Raw genomic sequence first — 16223 nt, forward strand, 5'->3', positions numbered from 1 at the left:
ACAGCAAGATATGGGGGTTCATCTAGAATGCAGTGAATGATCATAGCTGAAACACGATCAGGAAGATCATAATGTTTGTCTCCTAGTACATCGTTCATATGAGAACAGTAGAATCGAATTATATTTGACATAGTCAAAGGGTTGTTCATATTATTTCTTAATTAGAGTACCAATTTGAGAGTGTTTGCTAGGAAAGATCGGCATCCTGTAAAGGAAAAGACTTAGAAAAGAATTCCCTTCCCAAAGAAAATAAAATAACACAGTTCTTGCATGAATTAGGTTCGATATTCAATCAAACATTCTCACTTATTTCTAGTCACATAATTGCATGCTTCCAATCAATGAATTCACATGATCAAACATCACAACCTAAATATTAATGCATACAAGAACATGATTATTTCTAATTTATATGCCCAAATTCTTTTCTACCCAAGCTCACCAACATGCTTTTTAAAACTTTTAACACATAATTCTTACCTTAATCATTCGTTTTCCTGCAAAATGAACAAACTAAAAATATTTTTGGACTCCTCTAAAAAAAATAATAAATTCCGAAAAAGACCAAAATATTCAACCATCATAAAAAAAATGAAAAAAAAAAATATTCGAACACCCTAATGAAAAAAAATTTCGGATGTTCCCAAAAAAAAATTTCAGACCCGTTTAAAAAAAAATAAATAAATAAATAAATAAATAAAAATAAAAAAAAATTGGTCCTCTTTTAATTTTAAAAAAAAAATAACTCACTTTTAAAATTACTTGATTAAATTAACACTTGCCCAAGTTAAAAACAAAATACTTTAAAACAAATTTTAGGCTTTAGTGGTAATAAAAATCTCAACCAAAGCTCCCAGATACCACTTTGAAACACCCTAGAAATTTCTTTCCTTTAAAATACCTGTTTTTCTCCTTTTAAATACAAAATAGGAAATTCTAAGACATTACGGCCACCGTGAAAACGGCTAAGGCAATTATCAAAGACTCATAGCGGAAGAATCACTTTAAAAAAAAAAACCATTCAAAACAAGTTAACTTAAAAAGTCAAACCAAACGAAAGTAAAGTCAAATCAAAGTTAAACAAAGTCAACCTACAACTTAGAACCATTGTAGGCCCTTATCAAAACCCAAAACGAATTTTAAAAACCTTTGTGTGAGTCTCACAAGCAAAATATATGATAATCAAAACAATAAACCACATCATATTCTTATAAAAACTAAGCATGATTCGCTCTTCACTCATGCCCATCACCTGAAAAGCTCTCTTTACTTTGTCCCCGCTACTCGCCATTAGAAATGGATCGTCGTAGAGCCAAGATAAAGACAAGGCCAAACAAACATACAAGCACACACTTAGCAAAGCTAAGTACATAAACGTAAACAGTACACACTAACATGCTTTCATCCTATCAACACACAACTTACCATGTTGCACCAGTTTACAAGCATACAACACAGACAACCAACAAATAGATAAATAAATAAATTGGTTATTTAATTTGATTACGCATCGAACGGGTTTCCCACCAAATCCCAGCCCCAACAAAATTGAGGTAAACTACACCGGGAGCTAACCGGGTAGGAAAATGCCTCATGAAAGTGACTGGACGTCCTACGCATAAAATAAATAAAGGAAAATACGGAGTTCTGTACTCCCAGTAGAAGTTATGATCAAATATAAAGTCGCATAACTCCCCCCATATGCTCATACTCAAGGTATATACGTTACAAGAGTTTTGGTGCGTAATCTATTTTACTTTACATTATTTTACATATTTTTAGACTTGGTGATGACTCTCAAACCATAATACAATCAATCATAATAAATCATTCAAGCAATCAAACACACCAATCTTGAATTATTAGTTGCCACATAAATTTAATTTTGAATCCTTTTTAAACTACCTCGGCGTTAAATAACACCTTAAGCACATAAAGCACCGCAAATCCTATACCTCGGTGTTTAGAACACCTTAAGTGCGCTTAGGCACCGCAATACATTTTAATCCTGTGTACTAAGACACTTAATAACTCAATTCCCATGCTTAAAGCATCAATAAAAATTATATGAACCATAATAAAATTTCCTTATTTATATTCAAAACCAAATTAAACCTTTAGTTTATTTGAACATGCTCTCAATCATGTCAATGATAAAAGTGTGGTTCATATTCAACATGCCAACATAATTAATTCCAATCAACAATTCACCTCAAATAATTCATACTTCACAAATCAACCACCAAAACCAATCCAACCAACAATTCCAATCAATACCTATCCTGATACTACCTTGGAATTAATTAATCAAAGCCTAGCATGTTTCTATACACTTAAATAACTACCGAGTACGCAAACGTACCTCGAATATGATCTCAAAATCGTCACGACTACACGAAATCACTCACTTGGAAATCTCTTACAACCCAAAACTACAAAGAGACATTAATACCTATTCAATTTAAATTTCCAGCAATATATACATTCTTTAAATTACTTGTAAACCCTCTAAAACATGCTGAAAATTAAATTAAAACCCCTACTTTTATTCCTTATTAATGGGTAATTAAAAATCCTTTCAAGAAACATAATTCTAACCTTTACATAAAAATTTCAGCTTTATAAAAAACATGTAAAATTTCTGTAATTATGTTTAAAAACACCTATTTCAATAATTTCAATCATCTACAATCAATTTCCATCAATCTACATTAATTTAGAAACCTAGGATTTTCAATTTGGGGCTTTTTAATTCAAAAACTAAATCTGAAAATTATATACAAATTAATCATAATCAAACATCATGAAAATCATCACACAACCCAAAAATAATAATTAAATCAAGGCTAGATTAAAATTAAAGCAAAGAAGAGTTTTTTTTTTTAAACACACACAACCGCACGACGGGAGGGAGTTGCTACCGCCATCCATGTTGGTGGTTGCTGCTGTCGGCTGTTGCTGGCGGCGGTGGCCAGCTGGTGGAAAGTGTTGGTGGCGGCCGGCCACCGTGTGTGTGTGCGTGTGATGTGTAAAATAAAAGGGGAGGGGGAAAAATTAAGGGAGAAAATAAGAGGAGAGATGGAGAGAGTTTACCTTTGGGTATTCTCCACCTTGGGCAAGATCTAACTTGCTCATAAGATGGGTATTTATACCCCCTCTCAAAACCCTCCTAACCTTAAATTCCCGTTCTACCCTTAATGATCCCTTCTCGTATTCAAACTAGTCATTTGACTTTCTTTAAAATTCCATTGATTTTAAAAGTTCCTTTTATAAAATAATATGCCCCAAAGTTTCTAAATAATAAAATAGAATATTTTCAAAGCAATTAACTAAATAAATATGGACCTTTAATTAAAATACACCTTTTTAAAAAATACCATAAATAAATTCATTTCAAATTATTTAAATACTTCATAAAATAATTATTTAAATTTACATACGTATAAAAATATGGGGTATTACATCTCTTCTTCCTTTTGATCCTCCTTTTCTACCTCTTGATCCTGCTTAACAAAAAACTCCAGCAGAACCAACTTAAGTTATTGGATATGTTTTTATATCTAATTCACCAACACCATACACACCATTTTCAGCAGCCAATAATCTATTTATGAAGTCTTCATTACTCCAGTGTTTAATTAATGGTAGATCGAGATGTGGGACTAGCATTCCTTCTAAATTGAAGCCCATGAAAACAACATATTTGCAGCAACAAAACACACCCAACAACATACTTTTGCTTTAGTTTATACGAACTCAATTTATCAGCTAAATCATCAAGAACATATTGACACCAATTATATTGGCTAATCATGTCCACATTTTCTTAAAGCTGCAACAAGCTTCAAATCAGCTAATCTATTAGAAGTTGCCATTAGCAATGTAATCATTGAAAACATCACAAAACATTTCTTGTAATCATCATTTCCTAACTTCATTTTTGGATCAAAATTTAAAAATTCATCCAACCGCTTCACATTAACTTCAAGCTTTTTACCACCATATTTTTTTCTCCAAGAATTCTTCAAACCTGAACGAACAACCAAAGACAATACCAAAATCAATCTCCTCAATCTATTGTACTTTTGAGGAGACTGATTTTGATATGGCCTTTGGTTGTAGTTCCCTAATTCGTTGGAAGGGTGAAGTACATTTTGGTTTGATGCACTATAATTGGTTGGATTGAATGTAGGTTCGTTCTGTTGATTTGTGTTCCCTTGCCATTGTTGTTGGGGTTGAGACAGGGTTTGTGGACAAAAACCGGGGGGTGGTCCTCTCCAAGCCATATTCATGTTATTGTCTCTATACCCATCTTACCTTGTATCATAGCTGCAACATGTTCAGGATTCAACCCTCTATAATAAGATGTATCATGGTTTGTGCCACCACAATTCTCACATGAGAAAGCACTAACTTGTGAAGTATTTGAAATTGAACCACCACTTGAGTTCAACTTGGCAAGCCCCTATTCAAGAGTTCAATTTGATGTTGAAGTTGATCGACCTTTTTCAACTCATATATGCCTCCCTTCTTAGCTTGAGACCTCCTTCGACCTCCCCATGAATAGTTCTTGGCCACTTCTTTAATAGTAGCTTCAACTTGATTTTGAGGAATCTTTATCAATTGCCCTCCGGCCCCCGCATCTAGATTTGCTGTTAACATTTGCTCTAACCCATCATAGAAGAATCTCATGAGCAAGCTTTTGGTTGAATTCATGATGAGGGCATGACCTTGTCAACTCCTTGAACCTTTCCCATGCCTCCCCAAGGGTCTCATCCGGATTTTTTTCAAAGGAAGCAATCTTCCTTCTCATTGCTGCGGTTTTCTCTTCGGAGATGAACTTCTTGAGGAAGGCCTTGGCTACTTCCTTCCATGTAGTGAGAGAGTTGAGCTTCAAATGCTTTAGCTAAGTTTTTGCTCTTCCGAAAAGTGATTGCCGAAAGAGGTGCAAACGAATGTATTCTTGGCTAACTTGGTTCTTTTGTATCATAGCACACATCAAGGAAATGGTCCAAGTGTTCAATAGGGTCTTCACTAGAACTTTCGGAAAATTGCTCGGTGTGCACCATCCGAGTGTATTGAGGATGGATTGTGAAATTTGTCTCGGTGGTTGGAAGGAGAATGCCTCCCATGAGCTCATAACTTTCCGGATTTTCAAACTCTCTAAAAAGAATGTCATCCTCTTGCCCGGCCATTTCTCCCGATTGACTACAAGAAGAATCAACTTCACTACCAACTATCCCCCCAAGACCTCGGGACTCCTCTTCAAAGAGCCTTCGCACTTGTCTAGAGTTTGATCAATCTCGAGATCAACTTGATGTGTAAGAGACCCTTGTGATTTTCTTTGCATTTAATAACGCTAAGCACACAGTTAGTAATGACAAGCAAAAGGAAAAAAAAAAATAAAAAGAAAGCAATTAAAGATGATTTTGGCAAACACGAAATAAATGATAAGCAAGCCGCTTCCCCGGCAACAACGCCAACATTTGATAGGTGTAGAAATCGTCGTTAAAAGTCCTCCTATCAAATTAATCCTAACTACAAAAATAAATGAATATAGTGGAAGTAAGGGTCATATCTTCACGGGGAAGCAAAGCAAATCAATCATAAAATTCATGAACACAAGAGCCAAGGGGTATAATTTTGGTATTTTTGCGGTTTAAACACTAAAATTAACTAACAAACACAATTACAAAGGGTTTCACGCAATAAAAAAAAAAAGTGCTAGGGGGTACAGAGGTTCCAGACATGGCCAACATATCAAAATAATGATGGAAATCAAGATTAATAAGCCAAGGAATAATAAATTCTACCTAAACAATTCATTTCCATGCAAATGTTCAAGCAAATCGATAATTATTGAGATCTAAAACCTAAATTAAATCACTCCCGTGCATTCAAAATAGGCAACAATTCAAATTGGGGAATTAAATGTGCACTCAATAATCCCAAGCAATTAATAACACAAATCATCAATTCAAAGCATAATAATCAATCATCCATCATCATCTAGTCAACATCAGTCCAGGTTCTTCACCCCCTTCCCCTAGCTAGAAATCTAGCCTAGAGAAGGAAGATAAGCCATTAAACCTAAGCTAGATGAAACAAGTAACACCACAAAACAAATCATCATTCACAAACAAGGATGAACAAAACAAGCAACAAAACTAAACCACAAACAAAGATAACAATCAAAATAGAAAGCAATAAACAAAATAAAGAGAGATAAGGGGAAAAAATTACTAATTACAAACTTGGATTCAAATAACATGAAGTTCAACAATGAAGGAATTAAAGGAAACCACACTTTCTCTTTCTACATCTAAGTTAATATTCTCTCTAAATCCTAATCTAACTCTCTAATTAAGGCTAAAAAAGTTGATAGAATATTAATCCACAAAATGGGTATTTATATACAAGCTTAAAATAAGAAAAAAGGAAAATTAATAGGAATAATCCAACCTTTTATCCGTTCTCCCATATTAATCCCACCTTTTGATTATTGCTCATTAATTCAACCTTTTCCCCCCCCCCCTTTTTCTCACAGTAACCCTTACAGGTCACCTGACCGTTTCAACCGGTTATAAGTGCTGACGTGGCACTTCCTAATTGGTTTTTCTTAAAATTTACTTTTTTTTATTAATTTTAATGTGTAAAAAAATAAAAAATAAAATAAAAATCATCTCAGCCACCCCCTCTTCCCTTCAACCACCTTACACCCACCATGAAAACCTAGGCCATGGCAGTGCTACCCATTTTGTTCGCCCAACACCGCAGCTCCGCCATCGCCACCATCGCCTCGATCACCTGCCCCCTCCGACCAACCGCAGCCCCACGCTGCTGTTCACGACCACCCACGAAACTCCCTTCTCTCTCCTCCGCGTTGACAAACTACCAGCAGCGCACACCTGAACCGCCACCACTCCCTGCCGCTCCCCCTCCTTCTTCCTCCTCCAAACCCAAAAACCACCGGTCACCCCAAAAATCACCAGTTTTCAAAGCTTAGGGAGAAGTGAGGTAGGGGTTCAGATTGGTGGAGGGGGTAAAGTGAGGGTTTCGGGGCTGGTGGGGGTAGGGTGAGTACAAGACCCCTCACCGGCACTACAACAGTAGCTACACCGTCAGCGAAACAGCCTCACAGCCAGCACCGACAGCAGTGCTGGCCTCCACCACCTCCAATTCGATTATGATTATGTTATGTTGATGATGGTGAATGTGAGCAGCCAACATAATTAAGGAAGAGAAAGGTCGGTTTGGGGGGGATTTGTATGGCTGGTCTTTTTTCTTTTTTTTTTTTTGTTTGTTTCTTTTTCTTTATTTATTTACTTTCTTATTTTATTTTTATTTCTTTTATTCTTCTCTTAATTAAAAAAAAAAGTAAATTAAAAACAAAAAAACAAAAAACCAATTAGGAAGTGTCACGTAGCACTTGTAACCGGTTGTAACGGTAGTCAACCTCCAAGGGTTGCTGTGAGAAAAAAGGGGGCAAAGGTTGAATTAATGAGAAATAATCAAAAGGTGGGATTAATATGAGATAACGGACAAAAGGTTGGATTATTCCTGTTAAATTTTCCTAAGAAAAATAAAACTTAAATGAACTAGTAAAAGGGATAAAAAGAAAATAAGTTAAAAAAAAAAAAAAAAAAAAAAAAGAAAAAGAAATAGAAAAAGTAAATTAAATAAATAAAATGAAATTAGAAAGGAAAATAAAACAAAATCCCATCAGATCCCCAGTTCCCTTCGTTTTCGTGAATTGCTTGGCTGCTCCCTTCTCATCATCACCACGCATCATCATCAACGATCTTCAGCATTTTCATCAACAATTTAAGCACAATCATAACCGTTGGTTTACTTGAATGAATCACAACCGTTCAAGGTCATTAATTCCGTACAAATCAGCCCCTAAAACGGAGTGGTCGCTCAAGATTTCGGAGCGATCGCTCTATGTATTCTACCTCTAAATTGAATTTGGTTGATTTAAGAGCGTCCGCTTCAAGCAATCGAAGTGCCCGCTCCGAAGGAACTGACTTTTTGGCTGAATTGTTGCTTGCGGGTGAGGAGCGTACTGCTACTAGCTGCGCACCAAGTGCGATGGTTTCCGTTGTGGGTCGAATTGGAGGTGCTGGTGGTTATTTCGGCGGCTGACGGTGGTTGCAGGTAGCACTGCTGTGTTCGTTTTTGAGATGCGGGCTGCTGCTACATTGTTGCGGTATGGAGCTGCTTTGTGTGGGGGAGGTGGTCAGGATTTGGTGTGGTGGGTGTTGTAAATTGGTGGTGGTGATGCGAGGGAGATACATGGGAAACGGTGAGTGGCAGCTAATTGGTGTAAATGGTGGAATTGGGGAGTTGTCTTTGTGAGGTGAGGGAGCAGGGGAATGAAATTGAGAGCAGAGGTGGGTTGTGGTAGCTGTGACGAGTAGGGGAGTGTGTGGTGATGGTTAATGATTTGAGGTGATGTAGATTAAGAGGGAATAAGAGTGGCAGCATAGGCAATTTTTAAATTATTTTTTTTGACAAAAGATTCTATTAACGACAAACATGATTACAATCTAAGAAGAGTAAAGAAACTAAGAAAATTACAACCCAACATATCAAACCAAACACGCTAACAGGAATGGGAATCCTTATGAACCATAGCATAACACCAATGATGACCACCATATCATAACCACCTGTGATGACCGCCATTTATATAACACCATTGACTTCGGAGCCGAGAAAACCAACAACAATTTACTGGATCTGTGATGTGGACCGAGCATTGCCAAACTAACCAAATAACTCGAGATGAATAGAGATTGTAGCTTGAACGCAATGAGGAGAACTGAAACTTGCCAAAACAAAAAAGCAAATTAGAAGTGGAAGCTGCTGAAAGTAAAACCAACTGAAAGATGAATGCCCCCTGTTGAAGAAATAAGAACCCTTGAGTCCTTGACACCACTTCACTCCCAGGGAACGCAAAGTATAACTACTTCCTAGGAGTCTGGGAAGACAACCAAAAGAGTCATATTTTTAATGAATCTATCATGGGAAACCTTGCACGAAAATGCAAGTTCCCTTCCTGCAACTCTACTAACAGAGAGTGTAAGAAAATGGAGGACTTTGCTTACCCCAAACATTAAAGTTGGGGAGCCTCCTTCAAGATGTAGATTTACAACGATGACTGGCTTTGTCATCATAAACACTAACAAAGGGATGATAGCAACCAGAAGAATACTCATATCATCCCACAACTAAGACATAACAGGATAAGCAAACCCACCTTTTCCCTTAACAATACCAACACCTTCCTCCTGCATACATCAAATGCAGGGTAAACCTTATTCCTCTTGCACAAATGAAACCACCTCCTAGAAGATATAGCAAACCCAATTTCCAAACAAAGTATCACCTCGAAAAGGCAACCAACAAAACCAACAAATCAACAAGCAATAAGGTTTTACCTAACCTTGTAAACCCTAAATCCAAGAGCAAAATTGCCCAACGTGACCCCAAAGACAATAATCCTTTAATTAGAACAACCATAAGGAACCCCACTCCAAGACAAACAACCAGAGCAAAAGAACCAACTTTTTAAAAAAATTGTAAAACTAAACATTGAAAAGAGCAAGCTACATAAGCTAAACATAACTATCAAACCAAATCAAGAACTACAACTAAAAGGCAAACTCAAACAAAGTGACATTGAGAGTCACTGGAAGAAGAGTACGTACCATAAAGAACTACCTCACCGACGGAATCGAAACCTAACCCCAACAAAAGCCTTCAAAGACCAACGCAAGAAGACCCCTCACTGAAACCCAAACCTTGGATTAAGGGAGAAAACCTTAGCCTTAACTTCACATTTACCACCAGGAACACGATTAGCGAATTTCCTTTCGACGGTGGCATTAAGAGTAGCCTTGGCTTCTTGTTTCATTGGATAATTAGAACCTCACCAACACCTTAACCAACCTCCGATTGGTATTAAAGGAAATTCAGTACTTCAATCTTCCTAGTCTTCTTTATTGTGCAACAAAAAAAAAAAAAAAAAAAGGAAACACATAAAATTAAAGGAATTAATTTAGAAGAGGACTCGCTGACAACGGCAAAGGAGAAAACGCCGATCGCCGGCGAGCAGGGGAAGCGGTGAGAAATGCGTCTGTGAAGCGGTGGGAAAGATAAGAACAGAACCTTTCCTAGAGAGAACGATAACTCAACTTTTTTCAAGTTGTGATGTCCTATAATGAGCATGTAAGGAAAATGAGGAGGGGTGACCGGGTGGGTAGGTGCTAAGGATGGTTCTGTTTTGTGCCTCGAACACGACCTCAAATGGAAACAAAATGCCAAATTCACACCTATACAAACAATACAAAAATAAAATAAAATAATAAATAAACGTAAAATAAAATGAAATGCTAAATTAGAATTGGAAAAAAAAAAAAGGAAAGAGAAATATGAGAAATTTATTCTAAAACTAAGAAATAAATAAATAACAAAAATAGGCTAAAAACTGATTTAAAAAATAAATAAATAAATAAAAAAGAAAAAAAAAAGCAAAAATAACCAAGTTAAAGGATAAAAGAAGAGATTAAGAAAATAAGAGAAATAAAGGCTAAAAAGAGAGGAAATAAATAGAAACTTAACCAAGAAATAAGCGTAAAAACACCCTAAAAATGACATAAATGTCACTTATCAACTAGGAACCCCTATATAATGTGATGTGGAAGTAGTAACCCTTGTACAATAACATATTAAGACATATTCCAAGCTAAGAACTTCTTCCAACAATTCAGGATTATGTCAAATAATGTAGAAGGAACACAGTAAAACGCATAAAATCAAGTAACCTCTATATTTTGTAACAAGTAGTAAAACATATGTACACTACTAGTAACCCCAATATATTGTTATGAAGAAGTAGTAACCCTTATACAATGACCTATTCCAAGCTAAGCAGAACTTCTTCCAACAATTCAGGATTATGTCAAACAATATACAAGAAACATAGTAAAACACATAAAATCAAGTAACCTCTATATTTAGTACAAGTAACCTCTATAAAATCCAAAACCTAAAATACATATGAAGTCACCTAAATCACACAAGAACAACAAAAATGAAAGGAAAAGCAAAGGAAAATATCAAATTATGATGCAAAATAACAAACACAAGATAAATGATCAACAAACCTTAGAAAGCATAATTCAAAACCTAAAATACAAATGAAATCAAATAATTCGAAAAAGAACAAAATAGAAGTGCTAAAAACATCTGAAACTTAAAAATAACGAAAACCTAGGGTTTTGAAATTAAGATTCAAAACAAGTAAATTATTTAACAAAATACAAAAAGGAATTGACAACAAATTACAAAATCAGAATCAGAAACCTAAAAAATACAAAAGAACTCAAAAATAAATCGAAAAGAAGCATAAATACTAAAAAACTAGGGTTGCGAAATTGCCAGAATCGTCGCCATTTTTGTTCGCAGACAAGCCTTTGTTACCCTTCCCAAAAACGATTTTAAGTTTGCCCATTGTAGATCGAAGTAGAGTACGAATTAGAGAAAACAACAACGAGGAAAGAGAATTTCAAAGAAGAGAGTGAATTAAAGAAAGAAATTCAATCCAAGAAAAGAATCGATAGAGTAGAAATGAAGATATAAAGTTGCATGGAGTTGAAGTGACAAGGGAGACGAAATGGCGATTAACATAATTAAGACAAAAAGGAAAAAAAATTGATTTTTTTTTAAAAATGGGATATAACGGAGGGGGACTCCGTTATACGGACTGGGCCAGCCAAAAACGCGGTTGGGCCTCATATTGTGGCTGACCGCACGGTGTGGCTAGCCACATATGAAACTTTATGATACTAATATAGGTCAATGTCCTTATTGGTAATTTTACATGCTCAAGTAGGTATCAGGTAACAATTATTGAACAAATACTTTTATACAATTAGCTAGTCAAACCAGCTAGCACAATCAATTCTAGCTATCAACTATATTAACTAAACCGGGCCTTTATTAATACGAGTACTACTAGAGTAATTTAATATACAAGACAAATGTCTTAATCTATAAAGTTTTGTTCTCTTGATCTCTTCATCTTATTCTTATTACGTACACTCTACTAAATATATATATTTTTTTTTTCTTGTTTACTTAAATAAGATCAGATTAGATATTATAAGAAAACTTCAGTTGAAGACCAGATCATAACTCTTTATATCTGTATGGTCATTGTCAATTTCATATTTGTAGAAATTATGAAAAATACACATTGATTCATTGAAACTAGGGGTGTCAAAAACTTACCCGACCCATAAGATTTATCTGAAACCGAACTGTTTTCGAACTAGTTGGACCCGAGTATTTTTTATCCGAATTCGATCTGGAGTCAACCCGACGTTATCTTGAAACCGACTCCACTCGGTAATTTATGATCCAAACCCAACTTAAAATCGACTCATATTTAATTTGAAACCAATAAGACCCGATAATATAAAATCTGAATTCGATCTAGCCCGAAACGAAATCTACCCGAAACGATTTAGACTTGAAAAATACCTCTTTTTACCCGACCTTTAATTTCCTGAGTTGAAACTTTCCACGACCCAATTAAAACCAAATTACTCATGATCCAATAAATCCGACCTATTATTAACCTAACTAAAATTTTTCATGACCATAACCCGACACAACTAAGGTAATTGGTAATAAGGCGAATCAATGATAACTCATGAATTAAGTTGTGAATCGTAGAGAGAACGAAGAAGGGAGGCGGAGAATGGAATGGTAATTGGTAATAAAATGAAATAAAAAAAAAAAAAAAAAACTTTAATTTATAGGAAAGATTGAGATACTCCAGAAGTAAAGAGTGGTACAGCAAAGCAATAAGAATATTTGAATGGAGTCAACATTATAGGGACGGTACAATGATCGATATACTAGTCCATAATTTTAGTACTCTAAAGTCAAACAATCCTAAATGATCATATACCATAAAATATAATTCCTAATAAAAAAAAAAAAAAAAATAGTTCCTAAAATGTATAAAATTTGAAATTTATAACATGAATATGTGTATATGATATATTAATGTGATTAGGTGTGTTATATTCACCTGATTTTGACGAATCTGATTTTATTTCAACTTAATTAATTAAAATTATCTAAATGTATATAAACAACTCTAAATTTATCTGAATTTATATAAACATATCTAAATTTATCTGAACTCATATCAATCTGAACCTATTTGAATTTATTTGAAGTTATTTGAACTTATCAGAAAATATCTAAATTATCTAAAATAATCTAAACTTATATTCATTTATCGTAACTTATCTGAATTTATTTGAAATTATCTGAACTTATCTTAATTTATTATAAATTATCTGAACTAATCCGAATATTTTAAAAATTATATGAACTTTTCTGAATGTATCTAAAATTATCCAACTTATCTAATTTTATTTGAACTAATTTGAATTTATCTGAACTAATCTAAATTTGAATAAACTTATCTAAAATTATATGATATTATCTGAACTTATAGTCTTAAAATAAGATAAAATAAGGGGAATTGAACAAACCCTTATCTAAATGGACTTAAACTTATTAGATCTTATTATAGCTTGATTTAGTTGTAATTTATTTAAATTCTAATAACCTTTATTAAAACTTATTTTATCAAACTCAAGTAACATTTATTCATTATTGACCCTTAGTAATGTGTTCTTACTAAATAAGGTGTTAGAATTATTATGAAACCAACGTGAAAAAAATGCGTTGTGATTATTACAAAATGGAGGGGTATAACTTCATTACAATAACAAAATTCAAACAATACTAAAAATTGAAAATCTTGTATTCTTAATCACGATTTAGATGCTAATATATAATAAACAATCTTAATACTTCTAATAATGGCGTTGCCAATGAATTGACAATGATAAATAGCCGCAAAGACGACGATAAACCCAAAACTGTAAGGAAAATAACATCTTACAACAATGTGATAATCACCCTATCAAGGCGATATATTGTCATTTTCTGTAATAACTTGAGTTGTGAATCTTATAACAATTCTAATAAGCCAATACGAAACTGAATTAAATGAAACCCAACAAACTATATATGAATGAAAATCTCCAATAACAAAAATGACATGACCTGACATGTATTCTAATATAGCTAAAACGACTTGAATTAAGATTGACCCGAATTCAAATTAGTCGACTTAAAATCGAAACTAAAGTTATTATAACTGAGAATGAGCTAATAATCGAAGTAACCCGATTCAAATTTTAAGCGGAACTGAATTGATTAGAACCGAAATCTAATCGAATCCGAAGTGACCCAATCTAAAGTCAAATAAATCCATTTTGACCCAAATAAACCCGATAAAATCCGGATCCGAGTTCATCTTAACTCGATATGACTCGACGCGAATTTGACTTGACCCAAGTTTGATTTGTATCTAACCATGCTTGAACTCAACTTTAACCCAAATCTAATTAAGCTCAACCCGATTTGATTTGGTTTGTTAGATTAAAATGACCCATCATTACCCGACCCAAACATCCTAACCCATCGTGGGTCAACCTAAACTCCATCTGGGTACCCGATTTGACACCTTTAATTGAAACAAACCAAACAAGACCCTACTTAAAACGAGTAATATGTTTTTCTTATACATTGACATAAAATTAAAGACAATAACCAAATTAGACAATTATATCAATTAGAAAACTCTTGTCCTGACCAAATAAGAAAATTTAGATCATAACACCTAGTTTCATACGAAGAAAACAAATACGTACTTCCTCCTTCCATCGTTTCTAATTAATTAAGGAGTACAAAATTAGTGTCTGGATCGTATAATGTCTCAATTTTGTTATCATATTGTGTATGGATTTGATTTGAAAATTATGACATACATACTATAAATGAGATGAGATAAAACTAATATAAGGAATAATAAGGCTGAGTACAAGTTAAATTATGTTTGGAAAATTCTCTTTGGTGAACTCATATTTTTAATTTTCTTAGTGGTAAACGATAAAAAAAAAACTTAATATCATTAGTAAACTTTAATTAGTTATAATTATTTTATGGTGCTTGTCAAAAAAAAAAAAAAAAAAAAATCAATGGTGAACATAATGATATTATAAGCTTAACCCTAGTTAACTAAAAACTTAATGACTAATTTAACCCTAATAACTTTTCCCCCAAAAGACTTCAATCCAAAAAGTATTGCCCAACAACCTGAACCACCGCCCAGCAACCATAGCCGCCGCCTAGCAGCCATCACCACCAGAACCACCGCCCAACCATCGCCACCACCACCAACAACCGACCCAACTTCACCGCTCACCCAAATCGCCCTAAACCCACCCGAAAAAACCTATCCTCCCTGAAAACCACCTCACCGAAAACCTATCCTCCATCGCCGGTCGTCGCAAGCTCTCCCCCTCCTTCGCCGGCTGTCACAACCCCTCCCCCTCCCTCGCCGGCCATCCCAACCCCTCCCCCTCTCTCACCATGCGTCGTTCGCTGCCGAAATCTCATCAGAAAAAAAAAAACTGATGACTAGCTCTACCTTTTCCGGCGATTCTATGGAGGCTTCAATCGGCGATCCTTCTTCTTCGTTGGATCTCTGATTTCTGTAATTTTCGCCCTTATTTCCCTAAATTCAACTGCAAGTATGTTATTCAATGTTTAAGGTTTGATTTGCTGATAAATTTGTAGGACAAAAATTTACCCCAAATTCAACCCTAAGTACAACACAAAGGAAATTACAACAATTTGGACAAGGAATTGCAGAAATTGGGGAAGGGGTGGTGGTTCAAGGGGAAGGAGAGACGCGGCAAGGGTGGGGGAGGCCGGCGCACCAGCGAGGGAGGGCTGGGCGCCGGCGTCGGCGTGGTGGGGGTGGGGGTGGGGGAGAGGTGGCTGGCCGGTGGTGATTGGGTGGGAGCTTGAAAGTGAGAAAGGTAAGGACTAAGGAGGAAGAAAGAGATGAGGAAGAAGATGATAGGTTGTGTTTAAGGTAGGGCATTTTAGGAATTTTAATTTTTTTATTAAAAAAAAATGTTAACTATGGTTAAGCAATTACATCAAATCATTATTAATGTTACCATTGGATTAGTAACGATAATTAGGGTTTTATTAATGATAATAAATTTTTTTTATCGTTTACCACTGAGAAAATAAAAAAGTATGAGTTCACCAAAAAT

General features: G+C 34.8%; 1 long non-coding RNA gene across 1 annotated transcript; it reads right to left on the reverse strand.

The window, feature by feature from the left end:
- Positions 1–8478: 8478 nt before the first annotated feature.
- Positions 8479–10370, reverse strand: LOC110711438. Its single transcript, XR_002509359.1, has 2 exons — positions 9714–10370; positions 8479–8824 (listed from the first exon to the last, which is right to left on the reverse strand). It is a non-coding gene; the product is annotated as an uncharacterized LOC110711438 (long non-coding RNA).
- Between the last annotated feature and the right edge of the window lie 5853 nt (positions 10371–16223).

This window comes from Chenopodium quinoa, unplaced genomic scaffold (genome assembly GCF_001683475.1).
Source record: "Chenopodium quinoa cultivar QQ74 unplaced genomic scaffold, ASM168347v1, whole genome shotgun sequence".
NCBI classification, from domain to species: domain Eukaryota; kingdom Viridiplantae; phylum Streptophyta; class Magnoliopsida; order Caryophyllales; family Amaranthaceae; genus Chenopodium; species Chenopodium quinoa.